The 11,616-nt window shown below is 43.3% G+C and overlaps 1 pseudogene; it reads right to left on the reverse strand.

Annotated features, from left to right (window-relative positions):
• Positions 1-243: 243 nt before the first annotated feature.
• LOC149336096 (uncharacterized) lies at positions 244-1,169 on the reverse strand (annotated as a pseudogene).
• Between the last annotated feature and the right edge of the window lie 10,447 nt (positions 1,170-11,616).

The raw sequence follows: 11,616 nt of genomic DNA on the forward strand, positions 1-11,616 counted from the left end.
ATTTTGAAGCGATCGCTTCCGTAAGCAGCCTAGCGGAAAATCATTTAACCAAATGTTCCTCATACGAACCAATCTGTGAGCACTTGGCTCACAGATTGGAAACCGAACAGTTAGTTCGGTTTCCAGGCAAATTTCAGGCAAATAACAAATTTCTCAAGCTGAAAACTATTCTTGAAAAGCTAGAATGAAAACAACAAGTAATATGGCTGAACGTTTTTATTAGGCAAAAAGCATTCGTTACGTTTACTTGACGGTCTTAAGTAACAACATTTGCTTGAACCGCCGGTCCGAAAGAGCCCCGCGATGTGGGCGCGGTGTAATGGAGGCAAATGAAAAAAGCCAGGAGCAGACGAGCACGTCGCAGTATTATACTTGACGAAGGCGCCTCTTATCAGTGGATAAGAATGAAGCATAGCCACATCAACTCGATGATCTTGTAAATAATTGATAAACTGAAGCTTCACTAACGCCTCCTGAGAGCTACGACTGGTTATACCGCTTCTCTCTTCAAATGAAAAGAATGCGTCAGCTGACGCATCTGATGCTGCTGGCGCCGATGATCCCACTGCCTCGCGTGCGGAAGAATGCGCGGCTTGTGCTGTGCTGACATAGTCGACAACAGCTTCTTCTGTAAGCTTCTGAGCATGACGGCGGAAGTCTTACATTTCTGCTGGCAACCACCGCAACTTGAAATAGGGGTGTAGAACCGCAGCAACTGTTGCCTCTTTTGCACTCGGTTTCATCTTCAAAAGATGGTCGAACCTGCGGGTGAATCCACTCCTAACTGCATCCAAAAGTGGCTTGCAATAAACATAGTCTGCAGAAGCTCTCTCGTGAAGCTTTGATTCCACTTCAAGAAGAGTTGGGAGCAGTTCTCCGAACAAGCAGTCAGCTTCAGCTTGGAGGCGTGTCAAAGCAGAGGCGATGGGCTGCAAGACATCGCAGTACTCAAGCAGAAAGGCGAAGTCCCTTTCTTGGAATACTTGCAGCTTGAGAGTGTTGCATAGGTCTCGAAGCTTGTCCTTCGATCGAAGAAGGTCATTGATGCTGTCGTATAAAGAATTCCATCGCGTCACACACGGTGTTTGTAAAGGCCCTAAGGCGCTCACGATTATCTCGGACGACTTGGGCCTTCGGACACAGCTGCAAAGTGCCGAACATTTTATCATGGCTTGTACGACCGCCTGAGCGAGGGCTTTTACAGCATTTTTTTTGTATCGAGTATCGTAAAATACACGATACACTAAAAATGTATTTTCGATACCAATACTCCGATACTCTAGTTTTCAGCACGCGATACCTAATACCGATACACAAAATGTATCGAAAGATAGTATCGAAGATACATGTATCTTCGATACTGCCCATGACTGCTAGAAACGAACAGAAAGTTGCATTTTATGACCATTTTAAAGACTCCATTTACACCAAATGTCGGAATCGCCGTGATAAAAATTTAAATTTGAGATCCAGAATATCGCACAGACTGCCCGCATGGGCGGCTGGATCCATGACATTTGTCCCCCCCCCCGAACTCTCCTTTTCGTACGGAGCCTGTCACCTGTGGGAATCGCATGTGGAAGCGTCCTTCTAGCAACCATCCTGGAGTAATTTTTCTCTTCAGCGGCGGTCGTGCCACAGTTGCAGAACCGCCATTTTAACCTGGCCGTGTGCGCTGCTCTATCAGAATCCTTGCACTAGTTCAGCGTGCATCATTGTAAAGACGTTTATAGAGCCATCTTGGTACACGGATTTTAAATGTTACTATACAATAAAGTATTTCCTGATACGCTTTTTTATGCAAGAGTTTTGAGTTCTGTCTATATTAGGGCCATCATCGGCAGTGAAATTCAAACGAAAACCAGTGAAACAGCCCAGTGTATTCAATAAATTGAATTTAGAAGGTGTAAAGTAGCTAAAGGTAAACATAAGGAGCTAACAGCAAATTCGTAACTATCGATGTGTGCTACCCGCAAGTCCCAAAAATTTAGCTTTCAAGGTTTTCAATTGCTTAAGCTTAGCCTCTTACCACTTAAAAGCCAAACCAGGTCTCTGGGTTGGGGATTTTTGTGCAACACCTCAAAAGCAAATGGTACAGCGGTTTGTCTGTACATTTTGCGCTGAAGAAATTCTCAGCAGAAACGTATGCTCTCTTCAGTTGTTAGTGAAAGCCTAGAAAGAACAGAAGGGGCATAGAAAGAGAGGTTTTGACAAGATGATTTGAAAAGGGAGCAAAAATTTAACAGTTCCGTCATCTTTTGGTGCTGAAAAAATTTCGACTACAAGCGCATGAAGCTTCAGAGCTCCAAAGTTACGTGTCACCATGTATTACGCCACAGCTCTACTACTGAGGTGCCTACGGGGTTCACCCAAGTGCATGTAGCGTTCTACGTGCAAAAATTGGTGCACTCTTAACTGGCTGATTAGTTCCTTGATTGTTTAGTATTTTTAGTATATCAGCGGAATTATAATTTCGGACGCATTAAATATTCGGCAGGCGGGTCGCTATCCGCTTCCTCTAACTAGTCCTCTGCTGCAGAACGCCAGAAATTCTTGAGCCGCTGTGGAACCTGAATTGAGAACATAAAGGTGAGCACATAAAGTAATATAGAGAACTGAATAACATACCTAAAAGCGCTTTTGTTTAGCGAACGCAAACTTGTAGGCTTGCATTTTTTTTTTTTGCTATTATTATTTTTACGTCTGTGGAAAGCGTTAGTTTTTTTAATGGCATATCTCGCTCAATGCGATAGATGGGAAATCTTTAAGAAAACTGTTATAGTATTGTAAGTGGGCGAGCTTGGAAGCGCATGCCGAAACGGGTCACCGACGTGCCCTGAGGAGGGCGCGGGAAGGGGCGCCCGTAAAGCGGCAGTACACGTTGCTGGCGGGAGTCAAACTGGCTGCTCTCCTTGAAAAGCGAGGGAGCGTTTATTTCCCTTTCCCTTCTTCCCCCTGCAGCTGGGTGCCGCAGAGACGGCGCCTGCGGTGTACTTCGCGTCCGCTGGCTTGGGGAATCGTCACAAAAACGATTTTGCTACACATCGGAAAAAGGGACCGTTACTTTCAATATTTCCTCAATAGTACTTTATAATTTTCCAAACTGAAAATTTTTCATCAAGAATGTTGGACATGGCGCCTAACGGTCTCTACTCGCGATTCTTGCCGCCTGCATTAAAGGCATGAAAAAACTGAACACCGTCTGCTCAAGGGTGCAATCAATGAAGGAACCTGCAGACGGCAGGTGTAGCTCTTTGCTGTCCTCCTCAGTTTGTCTTGCTGTTCCAGCACGGCGGCGAGCGCCCACGACTGGTGCAGCTAATTAATTCACCCCGCAAATTTCTCGGTCTTTCTCTTTCCCCTCGTGATAAATGTAAAGTGTTATGCTGTGTGAACAAATCAGCTGCCTGTTGTTTTCCATCGCTTGGTTGCTAAGCGGAACGGAGGAGCACTATAACCTGTTCATACCTACCCTTGAATCACGCAGAAAACAGCTGAGCATGAACTTCCTGGCCTGCTTCTTAACAATAAGCTTGACGTGAACCAGTTGCCATATATAACACGCCACATAAGACATCATCAGCCTAATTCACGGACACCCAGTTATGCTCGAACAGATACGTTCAAACTTACTTTCTTTTCTGTTACAGTATCGGATCGGAATGGCACCTTGCTGACAGCTGCATACTATGATAAATATTTGTTTAAATTGGTGCTCACTTGTTGTTAGTTTGTTAATCATTGTTTTTTATGTATCCTAAGACCCATCTGTTTAGACCCAAGGGTCCGCGGTGTGTACTAGATGAATTATAATAAATAAATGAACGTATAACTCTAGATGCGAAACTGAACATGAGGCTGTTCTTTGGTCGTGCCACGCATCTTGAAAAAGCGTGAAAGGGCCGCCGCAATTTCTTCTACTGCGCTTGCAACGCTCTGACTGCTGCTGCCGCTCGCATTCGCAACCGAATTGACTTCCGCTTGCGACGTTTCGGCCAATCACGTGTCGTCGAAAGCGACATTTTCGAAACGGAGCAGAGCTGAGATTGTGATCCTGGAGGGCCGAACTGCAAAACAAAAAACACCTGACAGACGCCTGACTCTCCTGCGTTAACTAATGAACTGCAGCAGTATTCAAAATTATTACACAGATGTGTACACTAGCTTACATTTTGTCAATTTACTCTCGAAAGCTACGCGCGGCCCCACTTTGAGCCTAACTAATGGAAAAAAAGGAACTAATTTTTTTCAACATATATGTGACGTATTGCTGACGCGTAAGATAAAGGAATAAAATTTAAGCGACCTGATTGCTCTTAGCGATGATATAAAGGATGGGAGAGAATCAAAGTAGGAAAAACAACGCAATTTAGTTAATTTTATGATTTATGAATTGCCAAGCTCTCCCTTTCTTCTTCCCCGCAAAAAAAAAAAATGTTTCCATCGACTTTCTGAAAGCGTTTGTATTCGCTGCTCTTGCCAAGAGATTAACGTGGACCGCCATGTCGCGGCCTCATGCAAAATTCAACGGCCAAACAACACGAGCAACGGAGAAGCACCTAGAGAGGTTAGCTGCGTTTTGTTTTGACGTGTTCCTAATAAAGGCAGCGGACGCCCGATCCTTGGAATATTGATGCGCACAAACAAAGGTAGAAAAATATTACATGCGTTGCAGAAATGATAGCACTAATGGATATTTAAGAGTACCTGAGCCGCACGCCTTGCGTTGCGTTCGGGATGGCACCAGGTTTTCTTTTGATCGGAAGCCCCCTGTTCAGAAAAATACTGTAAATTGCAATTTAGTTTGTTCGTTTCCTGAAGACTAATGTTTTTGATAATGTTTGAATCGTGAAATGAAGGCCTTGATGAATACTCGCTGCGACGCAATTACTGCACAACTATATAACAGAGAATCTGAAAAAAAATATTTGAATGAGAAGCTGCGGAATGTGCATTGCTTAAAATTTGTAAACAGCTGAGGACTAAGCAGCACTGGCGTCTATAAGAAAGTAGGATTTCTTATCACATCATCTGAATGGCTATGAAATGTGCTTAGCAATAGTAAATTCTTTTCAACCAACCGGTGTTACCATTGGGTTTGCTACGCAAAAACTTTAGTTTCTCCCGAGGCTATTAACAAGAGACTAAAGAGATAAGTATTTCTGGAAAGAAACTGAGTGCGTAACAAATACAGTCTTACCGGAATATTGCTTTCAAAGGTTGTTGTAAAGCCACTGGTGAAAGTATTATCGAGCTTACTAATGCTTTCATGTGATAAATCTACGAAACGTTGTGATATGAATTTTGCTTGTCTGCTTGAAAAAATAAAGGGAAAGGATATTGAAAATTAAGTTTTTGAACCGCACCCTCTAGCCTTTGAGCGACATAATGCGGATGACACATAACGTTGACGCATCGTCGGCTAAAGTGCCTACCATTTTTAATGTTTTAGAATCATGAGATCTAAATCGTTTTCTTGTGCTGTTCAACTTCGACTGCTTGCTCACAATAGACGAGAACAATAAACAAAAAAGTCTTCAGCCCTGGCAACTGGTAGATAGTTCCCATACTTTTGGATCCGGTGCAGGCATTCGCAGTGGCACCTGCCTGTATCAGTTGAAAAGGGCAGCGAGAACGGTATAATGAAATTTCCTTCCATATAATGAAGTTCCGTTACAAGCACTCCTTGCGTTGGCTTCGTAGTAGCTACGCTGCCTGAGTGAGCCGGGCCTTCGATAGATCTGAGCATCACATTTCAATAAGTCGATAATGGAAAAGCACTGCGCGGATTCTCTTTGAGAGTTTCTTCTTGAAACGGAAATGCAATCTTTCTTGTACTTTTATGCACTTTATCTCTAACCGCGTGCCTTAATCTACACCCAACGTCATACTGTCGAACGAATGAAAAAGAACAATTGCAATTTTCGCAGGAAAGATCGCGTGGCAGGTAGCCGAGGCTGGTACGGCATATCGGCATTCAGAATTCAAACGTTGAAGTGCTTTGCAATAGATATTGCAAGACCCCCTGTCGAGCTCTCTTGCTTCCCAATGGGGCACCGAAATAGGAGCTGCACCTAGTATTGTGAGGGAAAAGGGCCAATAGGGCCTTACCCCAATCACCTCTCTGTAACAAGTTAATAGGAGATAAAACTTTTTCACCACCACCACTTATGCAAAAACAACCCCCTGAGCTCTTTCGACTAAGAACTAAAGACTGTGCGAGAAGTTCAGTGAAATGTGGCGTAGCTTCAAGTCACGGAACACCGAGGACAGCAACGTCCAATAATTAATTGAACCCAACATATCAAATTCAGTGTCGAAATGTACAAATATCCATTTTTTAACAGCGCGAAAAGACGACGACGTTTACACACACAACAACACGAGCGCTGACTTTCAACGTTGAAAGTCAGCGCTCGTGTTGTTGTGTGTGTACACGTCGTCGTCTTTTCGCGCTGTTAAAAAATGGATAACCACCAACTCGCCCAGCTTCCTGTTCTTCTTGTAAAATATCAATAATAACATCTCCAGACCTCAAAATAACACAACGTTCATATTGCAACTCTTTCACCCAGCGCGAAAGGCGTCTAGGCATCGCAAACCGTAGTGAAACTTCGAGAAAGTTCCTGCAGCTGCCATCGCTCTGAGTGTATTTTGCAAAGGGAGTTGCAGCGGTGAACCTTGCAAGGCACGTATATAGGTTTTTTCAACGCTTTAAGAAACACCTCGAACGGTAGAAAGCGAGAATATTTGTTCGTGACATGCTAATGGCCTGTGCGCGTGCTTAAGCACCGCTTGGATACGGAGGAACCTAGCGCGTACAACACGCTAGCGTCCCTTTGTATCCAAGTTGTACTGAAGCGCGCGCACAGGTCATTAGCATGTCACGAACAAATATTCTCGCTTTCCACCCTCTGAGGCGTTTGTGTAAACTATTTTTTTGCGTGTTGTATGTTCGTGTTACTTCTGTGAATGTATACAAAAAATACAGGCAAATGTTCTCTGGAACTGGGATCGCCGGGAATGCCCAACGAAGTAAAATTGGTCTGCCACTCTGTATAACTCCACGACTTGTTCGGAGCGCTAAGGAAAATGCTTTTACAAGTTTAACATTTACAATGGAAGTTCTCCATCGATCTATGAACGGGTTCCAAAACACCAAAAGCGTACACTTGCTTTACAACAACAGAGTAACAACTAAGAGAACGACTACAAACTGCGCGAACAAGACGGGACGTAAGGCACACAAAAGGACTGACTATGTTCCTTGCACGCAACGTCATGAGAGCGCCTAGCAAAACATAGGCCCACCGTAACGCCTCCTCTGCCTGCAAGGACTAAAACAGAGTTTATTTATTTATTTATTTATTTATTTGTTTATTTATTATTTATTGTTTATTTATTTATTTATTTATTTATTTATTTATTTATTTATTTATTTATTTATTTATTTATTTATTTATTTATTTATTTATTTATTTATTTATTTATTTATTTCGGATACTTTCCAGGCCCGAAGGCATTACAGAAAGGAGTGGTAAGGTACATAAAATGAACAGTGCAAAGTATACAATATTATTTGCAATATTGTAAATAATATTGTTATTCTCAGGAACGCCTGCTTTACCTTCCGCCTTTATAGTGTTGTTATTCATCAGAAAGATATCTGTGAACTTTTTGCTGCCCAGCCCATAAAGGCAGCGATGTCGTTACTTCAGAAAAAAACGCGAAGACAGCTTCTGTTATGGAACAAGCACAACTAGAGGCTACGAAGTTCGACGACGGTAACCAAAGGGTCATGGAATGTAGAAAGGGTGGTGCTTCTTAGCTGGCCTCAACGGGAAATGCATCTTACTCTGCTGCTTCACCGGAGGCTTTAAAAAAAATGGCATCTTGTAGACTGACAACAAGCTTTATTGCTGACGTCACTCACCGATCAGGCGTATTTCCGCCTGCTGCTCCTCTGCTGTTCGCGGCAACATGGCCGTCGTCTAGAGACGGCCACTCGGCTGGCATCGCAAACGACCATTTGCGACAAGTAATCTGCCACTCCGCTTTTGCACCGATGACCGCGGAAATTCTCTCTGGAGTCGTAACAATGGATATATATGCCTGGATGTGTAGGTTACAGATATACCTAGACGTAGATTACAGGAGAAAGAAACCATGCAAGCCAGTCTGATGTCAGTGTTACCGGGTGTTTCTTTCACTAAGGGTCTAATAAGGTAGGGCAGGGGTTTCTTGGCTAGAAGATGAGATTACGAAATTGACGGGAATAAGGCGGTCCTAGAAAGAACTATTTCGAGATCAGTGGATGACGTCTGTCGTTCGGTTGACAGAATCCAGCTCTTGACTATGATTGCGACAATGATAGCTTCTAAAAAAGCCATGAAATTCCTGTTTTAGATTCTGCGTTTGACGGTAATTGAAATGTAATTTGCGCTCAGTAACTGCGCTCAGAAAGAGAGCTGATCCACAAAAGAAGCTACGACTGGGACTCTTCTGTTCCTAGCAGGGCACAGAACGGGCAAAAATTTCCTGCTTAGTATTTCAAACATTTTGCGCACAATTACTGAAGCCAACAAACAAATTTAAGAGCAACGAGCGTGAACGGACTGGTCACCCTCTAGACTTGTGGTAGGCTCGTTGGTATGCGAAAACCCAATCGTAGAACGATTGCTGTCACATCATCATTGAAGCTACTAATGCACAGAAAAATATAGCTCTCTCTATTCCAGCATCCGGTCATGGAAACGAAAACACTTGCCCGGCTCTTGGAGCTTTGCTACTGCAATCACATCGTCATGTTCTGAGATTTCTACGAAAGGTGCCTCATTTAAATCATAATGGATGAATAGAAACGCCGTAGTTAAAAGATGTTTTTTGGGATGTCCGGTGATTAAAGGTGCACTGAAGAGGAATCTGAACTTGTCTTTTTGCCGCGGGAACTCGATCTACACGTTCCGAGCATTCTTAGAAACTGCGATTTACTGCCCTGTGCGGCCGATTTCCCCAATTAAATCGAATTAACGTACGGCTCCCGCCTTTTTATTTTCTTGAATTCTGCCTCGTACGGTGGGCGGAGTCGACCAACGCGTGGAGCGCCTTTCACCCAGTCCCGTGGCGGCTTGCCGCTCTGCCATCGGCGGAGTAATACGTAGTAGTCCGTAGTAGCAAATAGTCCGCGCGTATTTTTATTTCTTCGGGCTTATTTTGCGGCTATATTATCTGCGAATGAAACTATTTATTCATGGAAACCTAAAAAACAAAATAAATCGAAATCAAAGCCTCCACGGGACTGGGTGAAAGGCGCTCCACGCGTTGGTCGACTCCGCCCACCGTACGAGGCAGAATTAAAAAAAAAAAGGCGGGAGCCGGACGTTAATTCGTTTTAATTGGGGAGATCGGCCATGCAGGGCAATAAGTCACTGTTTCTAAGAATGCTAGGAACGTGTGGATCGAGTTCCCGCGGCAAAAAGACATGTACAGAATCCTCTTCAGTGCACCTTTAGGGTGTCTGTCTAGGCTAACGCAGCCAAGCCTAAAGGAAGTATTTTGTAGCACTGGCACTACTTATACGGAAATGAACATAATAAAAAACTCGGTACGAAACGTGTCTCACTTTAATTCACGATCGCAGTCGGAGCGATAAATTTCTCAGTTCAGTCGAATAATAAAAAAGTCTCTTCCTCTCCATGCATAAGTAGAGCAGTTAAAATATGTGCAACCAGTTTTTTTATCAATTATGAACTTGCCTAGCATACCCTAATAAAATATCAGTTTGATAATCTGAGACAATATTTCAGAACAATACCTGACACCCGCGAAAAATTATCTTTCTGTGTTACATGTTAAGGTAGAAGACGGATTATTCTAAATCTTCCACTGTGATGAAAAAAGTGGCAAAGTCTGTCAATTCAATCTCTATTCAAAACCAAAGGTTCGGACGGGTCTAGTTTTTGTATATGCTTGATTTTTTTTCACCTCGATCTCATAAAAGACCAATCGCATTAATGCGCTTCCTGCTTAACAACCCGCGCAAAGAGCGCTGATCAAATAACTCTAGCACACAGGTACTTCGAATAAAATAAAATGTGCAACCCGCTGAAGCAAATCAAATAACCGCCGATACAGAAAGCGGGAGGAGTGCTCGAATATCCACTGACAAATTATGATAAATGGCTGCTCCCGCCAGCAGAATGCGATTGCCTTACGCACAGCCTATACTTTGCTCTTCATCTCCGCAGCCGTCATATCGCACCGAGCGCCCTCAGGACGGCAGAAAGAGCTAGACGTTTACACATACTGAAAAGAAAAAGTGCGCACGTGGAACGACTTCTTTCAGCTAAGGGAGACAAATGCATGGGTGGAACCGTGGAATCGCTTCCTACAAACAGAGGACCAACGCTAGAAGAGATGTGTGATCGGATGGTTGAAGTTTATGACTACAAGATATTTTTGACAAAAATTTTGATGTTAAACTCTGGAATGTGTTTATCGTTGTACTCAGTCTTCTTTTTGAAGGTTTTTGGTTTCTTATGCGTCACTGTTTGGCATATTCGTGTACGTGCGTACGCTCCAGTGGTGAGAAGGCTTTAAACAGATGTTCTGCACTATAAAACGCGTTTGATGCTTATTCCTCAAAAATATACTGAAAGCTTGAGCTTTAAACACTAAAAACAATACACTTGGCCATCTTCCATTTGACGGTTAGACGATCTTTTGAAAGTACACTTGGTTAGCACTAACGAAATGTCACCCTCCCGCCCCGAGTAAGATGCCGTTTTAGACGTCCTAGCAGTCCTTAGTTTATTCAATGAGGGTGTTGTGTTATGGTTCCTCTGTCGAAGAGTAATGCTAGTTCGAAGATATATTCTAACTGCAAAAAAAAAAACACTTCGGCTTATATCACGCGTATTGTTGCCTGGCATTGCTCCAAGATAGATTTCGTCTGTTAATGATCCTGCTAACTCCTAGATTGAGGTTTAATTTAGATGAAAGTATAATCAAGCTGCCAACTAAGAGCGGTGAAATAACAAAATTAGAAAAAATCCAGAAAACAACTGGTCGCCCATATGAAAAGGCGAGTCTTTTTTTCCACAGCGAACATGCCGACATTTCCTCTTTCGTAGCGTGCCTTGTCGAAGCAAGCAGCTAAGCAAGAAAACAAGCCGTTTTCTCTCGAGAAGCGGGCGCCTGTTTAAAGCGAGGAAAGACAAACTTGAGAACAATGTTTCTAGCTTGGTGTTATTCATTCAACCCTGCAGGAATCTCGCGGCCGGATCAAAGGCCCGTGTTTAAGTTCCTTTTGTTCCATCGTTCAAGACGGTGGCGTGACAAAGCATGCGCCATGGATCGAACATCTTCTGTTGAACGTCCTCTAAATCTGGCATCGAAGCGACAAGGCGTCCTTGCTTGAAAAGGATGCTTGTGTTGTTTCAGGTTGAAACAAAGGTGCCATCAAATACGCTGGGCCAGCACCCCGTCCGGGCGGGATGAAGAGCAGAGGTTAGAGGGATAGCCTAGTCTCTCCTTTGATATCCCGACTTGAAAGTGTATTTACTTTTTGTACCAACCACGGGGTACAGCACTTAAGCTTTGCAAATTAAGTGCAAA

Source organism: Amblyomma mixtum, chromosome 7 (genome assembly GCF_055824585.1).
Source record: "Amblyomma mixtum isolate Tamu chromosome 7, ASM5582458v1, whole genome shotgun sequence".
Lineage (NCBI taxonomy): Eukaryota > Metazoa > Arthropoda > Arachnida > Ixodida > Ixodidae > Amblyomma > Amblyomma mixtum.